We start from the raw sequence: 12,014 nt of genomic DNA on the forward strand, positions 1-12,014 counted from the left end.
TTGGCTTTGGAATAGACGGTTTATTTAAATCCTTAATCTTAGCTAAGCCAAGACAGGTTGTTTGGTGAATTGTGTCATTTAAGAACATTATTTGTTCTGGGATCATGCAGGCTCGCAATAATGCTTCTAGGCCTTGTACCTGCCAATCTTTTGTACCCCAGATTGTTTTTGTTTCAATGTTGTTTTTCCAGTAATCAAAACCAAATGTCATAATTTTTTCATAAAATGCTTCTGAATATATCAATTTAGTATTTGTCAGCATTGTTTTCGTCCCTGTTTTATCCAACAGTTTATAATAAAATGTTTCCGCATTATTTGTGTTAAACCCTGAGAAGTATTGGAATTTCTCAAAAAACGTTTTTGAACTACTTTTAGGTGGAGTAGCACAATGTTCCCATTGGTTATATTTAAAAACATTTCTAGGTTGAGCAGATTTATGTAAGTAATGATCTGCGTAATGTGAGAAACAGTACATTTGTTCATAATTAGATGAACCTTGCAAATAATCATGGGGCATATTACCAAGCAATAGCGATAATTATCGCTATTGCTTGGTTGGAGACAAAAATTTACCGCAGCGTTGCGGCGATTTTTACCGCAAAGAAACCTTGGTATTACGAAGGTTCAACGCAAATGCCGTAAAAATCGCCGCAAAGCATGAATATCGCTGAAAAGTCAGCGATATTCATGCATTAGCGAGCTAATGCTCTTAGCCATGTTATCCACCTCCCATTGGATAACATGGCTAAGAACTGCTCAGGGCAGGTGTTAGCTTTTGGAGATATTCCCGCTTAGCGCGAATATCTCCAAACGTTGGTAATAGGAGATAGCGATATTAGCGACTGTTTCCAGTCTCTAACATCTTGGCACGCCCACTTTGCATCTCATTAGTGATAAATATCACTGACATGCAAAGTGGGGCCCAAGATGGTCGCTATCTCCTACTAGCTGTCGCTAACTGGTGTTAGCGGCAGCTAGGTAATAGGGAGATAATTTTATCTCCGCTTTCTTGGCTTTTAAAGCCAAAAAAGCAGAGATAAACCCCCTTGATAATATGCCCCATGTTCTGTAAATTTTGCTGACAGCACTAAATCCGACATCATATTATTTATACTTTCAAAATCCCAATCATTAGAGAATGTACTTGGTTTTACAAAGTCACTTAATGAAACCTTGAACTGGTGAGGATATTTAAAGATCTCGACCGGGCCATATACTTCATAGTCAGTCTAGTCCCACGCTACCCCGCCGGGTATTGGAATGGCTGTGACATTTACTGATGATAGTCCTCTTTTCTTGACGTGAGTTGATTTGTGAGGTTTTAGAACTAAGTTGATGTTCTGACTTGCTGTGTCCATTGAACTGTAATAAATGTTCCTAAAATTAAAACTAGAATTAGGCATAGTAGGAGTATAAGTACCCCTGATATAATCCAATGCTCAATCAACGGTGCAGTTAGATATACTTCTTTGATTTGATGAAAGAGTTCTGTTGCTTTTTCTTTAAAAGTCTTTGTTTCTGGCGTTACTTCAGGGTCGCTTTGATCTTCAGAAAAATTATCGAAATTGATGAAGTAGTCAGATGCAGTTCTGTCAATTGTTGGAATTGTTTTCTCCATTTGCTTTTCATTAGCACATTCTGATGCCACATCATTGTAGACTGGTGTTGCATGACGAACTGTTTCAATCTGTGTTTCAAGAGGCCCGAGTTCCATGGCATTATTGCATAGTCCTTCTCTGTGCACTGCAGGTTTATCAAATGTGATTAGTCTTTTAGTTTAAACCTCTTGGATTGTTGCAAATTTGGGTATTCTGTTATTTCTTGGGAGTCCACTTGGCCTACTGTTGATTATAGGCCACATGTTTGTGGTTTTACCAGGTCGATGGATACAACTCGGTTCTCCTTTTTACCAGCATTGGGCGGTAGTACTACTGATCTTGTTCCGTTGATACTTAAGACAGGTACTGCTTTTCTGTAAGAAGGCTCAAATTCCTTCTTTACCGCTATTTTTTCTCTGACCAGATCCCCAATCTTTGGAATCCAGACAGGTCTTGCTGGGACAGGTGGTGTGTCTTCAGTGGTAGCTGGCTGTTGTTTTAACTTTATGTTGCTTAAGGATTTTCTTGTTTCATTCAAGTCCTGTAAAACAGCCAAACGATCTTTGATGTCAAAGTCTTTATTTTTATCTTTTACCACTGAAGCCTGACTATCAAGATCCTGAACATGCATTCTAGTTCCGAACAATAGTTCGTACGGGCTGAAACCTTTTAGAGAATTTCTTGGCAAATTATTAAGGCTACGTTGGACACTTATTAAATGTTTGACCCACCCATCACCCGAACCTAATACCCTCGCTGTTATAGATTGCTTTATGTCTCGGTTTTTTCTTTCCACTACACTGTTTCCCTCAGGGTGAAATGGACAAGAGAATCGCAACCCAATGCCCATACTGGCCATGGCCTCCTTATAAGCTCGAGAGCTGAAAGCAGGACCCTGGTCAGAATGAAACATGGCAATTGTGTATGTGCCGATAAGGACTCGCAGATCTTTTATAACAGTTTTGGCGTCAACTGAGCACTGGGGCCACATTTTTAAAGTGAATGTAGTCTTAAACAATTAATAGGATGCTGGATTGCATATAGACAGCATTACGCTACCTACATACCAGGCCATGGCATTACTCCGCTTGACTCGCTGCTGCTATCTCTGTCGCAGTCGGGACAGTTCTTTACATATTTATAGTGGTGCAGGCTCATCTCCGGCCACCAGTATACTGATTGTAATTCGGTCAGAGATTCCTTCATCTGTTTGTGCCTTGGACCTTCACCCATGTGTGCGTCTGCTATTAGTAACTTTCTCCGGTTCATGTTTGGAATTACCCTATCCCCCACTCCAGGGATTCGAGCAAAAGGAACGGAGTTTGCATCAATTACGTATGCATAATTGAGTGGATAGTTCACGGGTAGTGCTGCACAGTCGCCTTTTAAGGACGTTTTCACCAGCATGGTTTCCCCGTCTATATATTTTCCTGAACGCTTTTTTGTGGCTACGGAAGCCGGTTTAGTTGCTTCCGCTATGGCGGTTTTAGCCAATGAATTCCCTGCAACGTGAACGCCATCACGTTGATGACTCAGAGTGTGTATCATGTGAGTCTTTTGTAGTTCTTTCTGTAAAAGAACTACTTGCTTTATGCTTGATTGTGGAACCTGTGTCATCTTTGTAATCATTTTGAATCCAGCTCTGCAAATCATTATTGTAGGAGTTGACGGAAAAATGCGAATCGCACACGATTAGTGTCGGGAATTCACGTTCCGCATTTTCAAGCGCCATCTTTAAAGATCTGATTTCAGCTCGCTGAGCCGAACATTTTCTCAGTGATTCAGTTTTTGTTATTTTCGGTCTGAATTTACCGCAGAGCCAGCGACCTTTAACAATGGCACAGGCTGCATCGTAGGATTTATTTTCTACGTTGTAATGCTGTACAAATCTGTCTGTAAAGATTATACAGGAGTATTGTTGTAGAGGAAGAATTTTGATTGGCAGAGGATATTTTTTTTCATAATTTAAATCATTTAGTTTTTTCATGTGCGGGGCGAAATAGTATTTCACGTCTTCTGCTGCAAGAGAATTTTCCCACTGTATCCATTTCGGATCCAGTGACACTGTAGGCAGGTTTACTGGGCTGAATAGTGCCTCGAAGGCAGATTCTACTGTGAGAACAGTGATCCTTTTGCCTTGTGCTAGTTCTCGTCCTTTAGCTATAGCAGTTTGTACTGCCTTCACAGTATTTTCTGTGAGACTGAATGTTTTTTCTGCTTGTGTGTACAAATGAGATTTGTAAGCTATTGGTACCGTTTCTCCCTCATTAGAGGTCAGGTACTTGAATCCGCATCTTCCTGGGATGACTCGGATAACAAGGTTGATTGTTTTGTCACGTGTGTCTAATTTTGTTTTTGCTAACATGTCTGTTTGCAGTGATCTCAAAATTTCTGTGTGTTTTTGAGTCCAGTTGATTGGTTTAAAATCAGGTTTAATTAATTCGTAGAGAGGTTTAACCCTCTCCGCATAATTTAGAATGTAAGTTCTTCCGAAATTCAGGAAGCCTAGAATCGATTGTAAGTTCTTCAGCGTTTTTGGTGCTTGGAGTACAGCGCACTTCTCTAAGAAGTTGTCTGCTAGGCGTTTTCCTTCACTTGATAATTCGTATCCTAAAAATAATACTGTCAGATGGGCAATTCTTTACTTTTTAAAGTTGAATTTGTAACTCTCTGCTGCGAACCCAAGTATTATGGTGTTCACCCTTTTCAAGTGAGTCTCCAAGTCGTCGTCTGTGAGATAGATGTCATCGACATAAGATAATGCCTCATCATAATATATTTGTAGTAACTCTGTTACTCTGGCTAAAAATAATCCCGGGCTGTTCTTCAATCCCTGTGGGAGCCTACAGAAATTTTTCTGTGACCCCATTATTGGGAAAGCGGTCAAGTACCTTCTTTCTGGTGCAATATTTTGACAAAAGAACCCATTAGATATGTCTAATGTTGTTTTGTATTTTTTCCGAATTATGTTATTCATCAGTGCCGCACTGTGCGAGTTCTGTACCGCAAAGGTTTTGCAACACGAGTTAAGGTGTCTGTAGTCCAAGACTAGACGATTTGAATCGTCTGGATTGGAGACAGGAAACAAAGGATTGTTCATTTGAGAGGTGCATGTTTCAATCACCCCCTGGTATTCAAGTTGATCTAAAATCTCCCTGACTTGTTTTTTCTGCCTTTGTGCAGTCGGTTGACATTTTAACTGGATTTTGTGAGGGTGAGAGTCCTCATCCCATCCTACATGATTTTTATATAATGCTGGTGCCTGGGCTACTGCCCATTTCCTTGCATATATATATTTAGTGTGAATCGGAATGTGATTTGAGAAGGCAGGCATAATCATTTCTTCGCCACGAGGGCACTCCCTGACAAACTCTGGGGGCCAATCTTTCTCAGCTAACAGGATGTCATAGCCTTTTGACAGGTTATCCCAAAATAGACCCCTTATTTTTCTAGTCTTATCCCCCTCTATACGCAGTGTTATTTCGTATATCTTATGAGGTTCACTAACTCTGGTGCCTGCAGTTTCTACCTGAATGTATTCATTCGTGTCCACTGTCTCCAGATGACTCATCAGGATCTTGCGAGCTATAGTGATTTCTGCTGCACTGTCTAGCATTGTCTGTGCCCACTCTCCGTTTTTCAGCTGTGTCCTCAGTATTCTCGGCATGTTCTATTACTCTAATACTGGCTACCTTCTTTGTTGGAAATTGTAATTTTTTGCTTTGAGCAGGTTCCTTGTCTTTGGACTTGGTGTGCTCTCCTGGGTCTGACCGTCCTCTTCTTTCCGATCTGCGAAAAAGATCGAGAGGGACGTGTATCAATACTTTGATATCTATCAGGTTTTTTCAAGTTATCCCTATTTCTAAGGTTATATCTTTTCTCAGAGGGCTCCCTCTGGGGAGACTGGCGTTCTCGAGTCGGAGTTCTTTCCCTCCGTCGAGGAGACCTTCCTCTGGACTGGAAAACTTTTTCCTTGGGAGTGGACTGTTTATTTCCATCCCAATTCTTCTTTGGAGTATTTTGATTATTTTTAATAAATAATTATTCAGGATTTTCGAGTAGTTGGGGTTTTACTGGTTTCCCACCCAAGCTGTCTCTACCTAGTTCCTCATAGCATTTTTCTATGATTCTGGCGAGCTCAATTGGTTGATCTGTTATATCTGTTTCTTTCAATTTCTGGCAGATCGCCACAGATGCTGCTTCTCCTTTTATGTTGGCTAGTAATATAGCCGAGACCCGCTTGAAGTCTTTCAGTAATTTCATACCAAGAGTTAAAGCAGGTTCTGGACCGTATTCGTTCTGAATTTGTTTTAGCACATCTGGTATTACCGCCTTGGACGGAACACCATGTGTTTTCGTGTAAATGGAAGCAAAGACTGTACCCCAAGTGTCACAGTCTTCCACGTGTGGTGCGACCCCCATTGGAAGGCAGATGGTCAGAATTCTGTGTTTCTCAATAGGGGTAGTATTCGGAAATACTGCCTCTATTTGAGTAATTTTCTGCGCTAACCAGAAAGGAATTTGTTCTCGTTTTATGGGTGTTTTACCAAGACATGATTGTATGTTCTGTGGTGTAATTTTATTTGTGTTCCCCTGATGAGGGGTCAGCTGTGGAACATTAACAGCTGTTTGGACTGTTGCAGTCCGCATTACATATTGGACTAACTGTCTATGTATTTTAATTAATGTTTTTAGCTGTGCTAACAGCTCTTCGAAAGACATTTTTTCAATGTCCGGATGTGGTGTGTAGCTGGCTAGAACCGGCCACGTTGCTCCTGGTCTACCTAGTGGACCGAACCAGGTAATATGACCATTGTGTTTTAGGGCGCCTTTAAACCAGAGCAGGTGCTCTTGGTATTTTAATGGGATTTCAATCTCCTCGAAAGGAGCGTACTCATCCGGTGGATCCTCTATTTTGTAATAGTGGAACTCGTGTGTTGTAGCGTTTGCCGCTGGAAATTTTATCCAAGAATAGAATACCTCTGTCTGCCGATATTCATGTGCCTCTATCACGAAGACGACTGTGCCACCTTGTGTGGTCAGTCCGTTTTCAATAAGTTTTAACGTTATAGTTTTTCTTATGTTGACCGGGATGATTATTGCACCCGGTTCACCCTGCTGAGTCGCATTTACTGCGGCTTCAGCGGTTCCGTTGTCTTCTACTAACATTGTATAAATGAAAGTTTTGCAGAGTAGGTCTCCAAGGAGAAAAATATTAGATGCACAATATTTTGGAACACTGTATCCTTCAACGTTGAATAAACCAGAAACTTTACATAGGAATCTTTTCCTACTAAGTTCGGGCGGATTTTAACCTTTCACCCACTCCAGACGTCTATTGGAGTATTTACGGGAGAAAGGGTCTGTGTGAAAAAGCACGACTGAGTTACTCTAACGTCTTGCGTTAATTTTATCGCCTTACTTACGTTGGGCGCCATGTAGTGTAGTTCCTATTTTCCCCATAGGCCCTGCGCATTGGAATAACATAAACAGCAGTGTAGACGTAGAAGTGCGGTCTTCTAGGTCTCTACTGACTATGTTAGACTTAATTGGGTTTGTACCAGCTAGCTCAGAGGTCACTGGAAACTTTCTTGACTGAATAGGAAGTGATCAGCTTCCCTGGCTCAGACAAGAAGGGATTCAGTTTTCCAACAACCGCATTAACATGACAACTTTGCTCCTCAGAATAAGAGTCAATCTCTAGAGTCGTGTGAAACAATAGACAGCTATTTCACTCAGTCAGTTTGTGCAGAATTACTTTCACCTGGATGCAGAGAATAGAGAGACGGGCGTTTTCAATAAAAAGGTATTATTTATTGAACAGTCTTTCTTCTCATGCAAGAGAAATGAATTGCCACAATTGCAAGACTTGTTATTATAAAAAGTGCGTACAGTAAAAGGAGTATTGCGAAATAATACTGTAAAAGCATTGATATGGTTTCTTAGCCATACGATGTATAAAATGAATAAAATATATACATTCATATATACATTTGGCTAACGTACTCAACTGGTGATTCTAACTACGCCTACCTCAGTGTACCTGACCTAAGCCTAATACTTGGGAGGGAGTAAGTAAGTAGCAGTTTAAGTTAAGTTGGTTTTGCCAAGGGTTTGCTTCAAGAATTCTCTCTAAGGGTATAGTCAGCACCGTACCTCTGGAATAGAATGTTGGAGGTCTGGTATCTCCTCTCAGGACTCGATATTCCAGTTACCCGCAAGGGTAGGCTGGAAACGCCGGAGCTGGATTTTCTCGGCAGGAGAAAAGACAGCGCCTTTCTCAGCGCGTCAAGGAGGAGGAGGGGCAGCATCCGTGGGCTTCTCGCATCTGCTGGGCTCTGCAAGGGACAGCTGTTCTGCTCCTGTATTCACCACCACCATCATGTGTGCTTAAGGCAACGTTGGTATTATTTATACCTGAAAGGTGCCTTGTTTGACGTACGTTTTTGGACATAAGACGTCAATAAAGATGTCACTAAGAACTGGTCGTTCTTACAGTGCTCGTTAGAGTTCTATTACTAATCAAAACAAAGCAAGCGGGGCTTGCCCAGGTTGCTGGGGGTTTTATCTGTTGAAAGAACTCGGTGTGGTATCTAGGACTCTAAGGAAGTGGCTTCTGCTGTGTCATGTGCTGTAATGAGCTGCAGAGACGAGTTACTGAAATATGGCTCTGATCGATTATGCCATTATAGGGATACCTATTGATTATAGCCGTATTGGGGCATGAGGTCACAATATTGATCGTGGTCCTAGATAGAACACAACATTATATTAAGGAGACTACTTACAGGCAACTTTCCTAGTAACATCATATCAGGAGTAATAGTCAGTCGATAGTTCATAACCAAAGACAAAAACTTTTCTATATCAGTAATAAATCTAAACAGTTTGTCACAACCCAAAACAATATGTACACTATCAGCGTTATCATCCCCACATGGAAAACACTTTCCCTCAAACCCAGCCTCCCATTTAGCCATCCGTGCAGGGGTATAATATAAATCAAATAAAGTCTTAAAAAACTGAACTTTGAAATTCACTGACATTAACGTCTCCCTAGACATTGCAATGAGTTTCTCAACCATGATATCGGGTTCTCCCAGCTCTCTAGACCATTTAATATTATATTTATCCAAATCATCTGGTCTATCTGATAAAAGTAACTTATATAAGACTCCAATTTTTGGCTGTCGTCTAACCGTCTCGATAAGGGAATGGGGTACCATATTGGCATTAGTCCAAAATAAAAAATATCTAATCTGCAAAAATTTGAAAAACTGAACTTTGGGCAAGCCATATTGTAAGGCTAACTCACCAAAAGATTTGCACACCCCATCGGAAGAGTAAAAATCCCCTAAATTCCTAATGCCTTTCTTTCTCCAGTCTTGAGCAATTTTATTCCCAAATATAGAAGGTAGAATCTTTACTGCATTCAAGGGCGCATAGTATGACATTTTCCCCATTAAGTTCAGCAAAAGTAACCATTTCCACACTTTAAAAGCCCTGTTCAAGACTTTAAATCGAGTTAAATTGTACAAAATTCATTTGTGTTACCCTCTTTCAACAACTCTACCTAGCTGAGTCAAGGTTTGTTACCAAATGAATGGAGCTTAGTGGAGCAGTGCATCAGCGCATCAGTTCTGGAGAACTTTGTACAGCCTGCAAGTCAACATTTTTAATTCGGTGGGGCTATCTCATCTCTTTAATCCACCAGCGATCGATGAGTAACACTTAATTGGATGATAGTATGATAAACATCTACACACTGTGGGGTATCGAATCCAATCAGTAAATATGTGTAAAAAATAATGCAAAATGCTTTTTTCCTTTACGTATACAAAATGGAAAAACAAGCATTGGCATAGCCAATAGGTCTCGCCTTTGGGACCTTATAAGTGTTTAGCCATGCAATAGTTGATGTTGTTGCACCAAGGATATTGTGCTGCATAACTAAATACTTATAAGGTCCCAGAAGCGAGACCTATTGGCTATGCCAATGCTTGTTTGTATAAGTATTTGATTTATGTGCACACATATAGTATTTTTTAAATTTTGTAATTTTTTTTATAGCTTCACAGCAGCAAGATAGCACAAGACAATTTACAATCTACAATAAATGTCAGTGAAGAAAAAAATTGAAAAAATAGACATATGAATAAATAAATAAACCCTCAAAGTAATCACGAAAGGCACCCCAGATACTTGTACCAGTCTGACGTTTTTTGGGCCCTTTAACAGAAAATAAACCCCATTCTAGCTTGTGTAAATATATTATACATTTTTGCCCGTCAGATTTCAAATGAGGGGGGATCTTTCTGCAGCCACTCACCAGCGATACAGCGACAGTCATAGAGAAAAAAATCAATAGTCGGTGTTGATATGTTATATTAAGGAGACTACTTACAGGCAACTTTCCTAGTAACATCATAGCAGGAGTAATAGTCAGACGATAGTTCATAACCAAACACAAAAACGTTTCTATATCAGTAATAAATCTAAACAGTTTGTCATAACCCAAAAAATTATGTACACTATCAGCGTTATCATCCCCACATGGAAAACACTTTCCCTCAAACACAGCCTCCCATTTAGCCATCCGTGTGGGGGTGTAATGTAAATCAAATAAAGTCCTAAAAAACTGAACTTTGAAATTCGCTGACATTAACGTCTCCCTAGACATTGCAATGAGTTTCTCAACCATGATATCCGGTTCTCCCAACTCTCTAGACCATTTAATATTATATTTATCCAAATCATCTGGTCTATCTGATAAAAATAACTGATATAAGACTCCAGTTTTTGGCTGTCGTCTAACCGTCTCGATAAGGGAATGGGTACCATATTGGCATTAGTCCGAAATAAAAAATCCCTAATCTGCAAAAATGTGAAAAACTGAACTTTGGGCAAGCCATATTGTAAGGCTAACTCATCAAAAGATTTGCACACCCCATCCGAAGAGTAAAAATCCCCTAAATTCCAAATGCCTTTCTTTCTCCAGTCTTGAGCAATTTTATTCCCAAATATAGAAGGTAGAATCTTTACTGCATTCAAGGGCGTATAGTATGACATTTTCCCCCTTAAGTTCAGCAAAAGTAACCATTTCCACACTTTAAAAGCACTGTTCAAGACTTTAAATCGAGTTTGTTTGTAATAGCTTCCATCCACTTCTGTAAATAAACATTGTCTAGCGATTGGACCCATAAGAATTAAAAAAATTGTGGGTGCAGTAGCACTATTCAAAGCCCCTTCCCCAGTAATTAAAACGTGCATATTTAACAAAAAACATGTGAAAAAGTATAATGCAAAATTGGGTACAGCCAAAACCCCTCTCTCAAGAGGTAACGTCATAAAACGCATCACGCGTCTAGGCCTACCAGGACTCCAAATGAATTTCCCACAAATCGATTGAAGATGTTGTAATCTGATATTTGTGACTTCCAGAGGAAGTGAGCGAAATAGATAAAGAGCTCTGGCTACGATATTCATTTTAATAATATTACAGCACCCTATTAGAGTGAAATGTAGGCGCCCCCACCTGTCAAAAGAGTCTTTGACATTACGAATCAATAAGTTCCAATTAACATCCATCAACTCAGATATAGAAGATCGTATTTGAATACCCAGATATGTCACCTCTTTAACTACCCACTCTTCACTCCAGGCAATATTATCAGAACACAAGATTGGTGTTTTTGACACATTGAGTTTATACCCATAAATTAATCCAAAGTCTGTGGTTAACCGCTCAATCTCCTCAATCGCAAGAGAAGGATCTACAGTAGCCACGGTTATGTCATCTGCATAAACGAAAATGGAAAATTGATAATCATGACACATAAATGGAGGGATACGGACATTATAGGATAATTGATCTACAAAGTGATTAATGTAAAGAGCAAATAAAAGAGGAGAACAGTGGCAATCTTGCCGGGTGCCCCGAGTTATAGACACTGCATCCGATAAAAAACCCATTGCAGAGATTTTAGCAGTAGGGACATTATACAAGGCTTGCAAAGCGACAATAAATGTATTACCAAAACCACTTCGATCCAACAATTGCCACATATAGTCCCATTCCACACGATCGAAAGCTTTCTCCGCGTCCAGTAAAATCAGAGCTAAATCCCTCTTTTCTGAACCAGCAATATCAAATAATGTAACAACTTTATTAACGTGTAAAACGGTTCCGCGTTGAGGAATGAAGCTGTGTTGATTTAAAGAAACCAAAGAAGTAATGACTTTAGATGGTTGGTTGGCCAAAATTTCATTATTGCAATTTAATAAAGAAATTGGGCGATAGGATCCCACCAACTCCGGTGGTTTGCCCTTTTTTCAAAACACAGCAATTGTAGCTTCCGACCAAGATTTAGGTGGTTGTCCAAATTGTCTCTAACAAAAGAGAGGGACCCGAACGGA

This window comes from Lissotriton vulgaris, chromosome 8 (assembly GCF_964263255.1).
Source record: "Lissotriton vulgaris chromosome 8, aLisVul1.2, whole genome shotgun sequence".
Classification (NCBI taxonomy): domain Eukaryota; kingdom Metazoa; phylum Chordata; class Amphibia; order Caudata; family Salamandridae; genus Lissotriton; species Lissotriton vulgaris.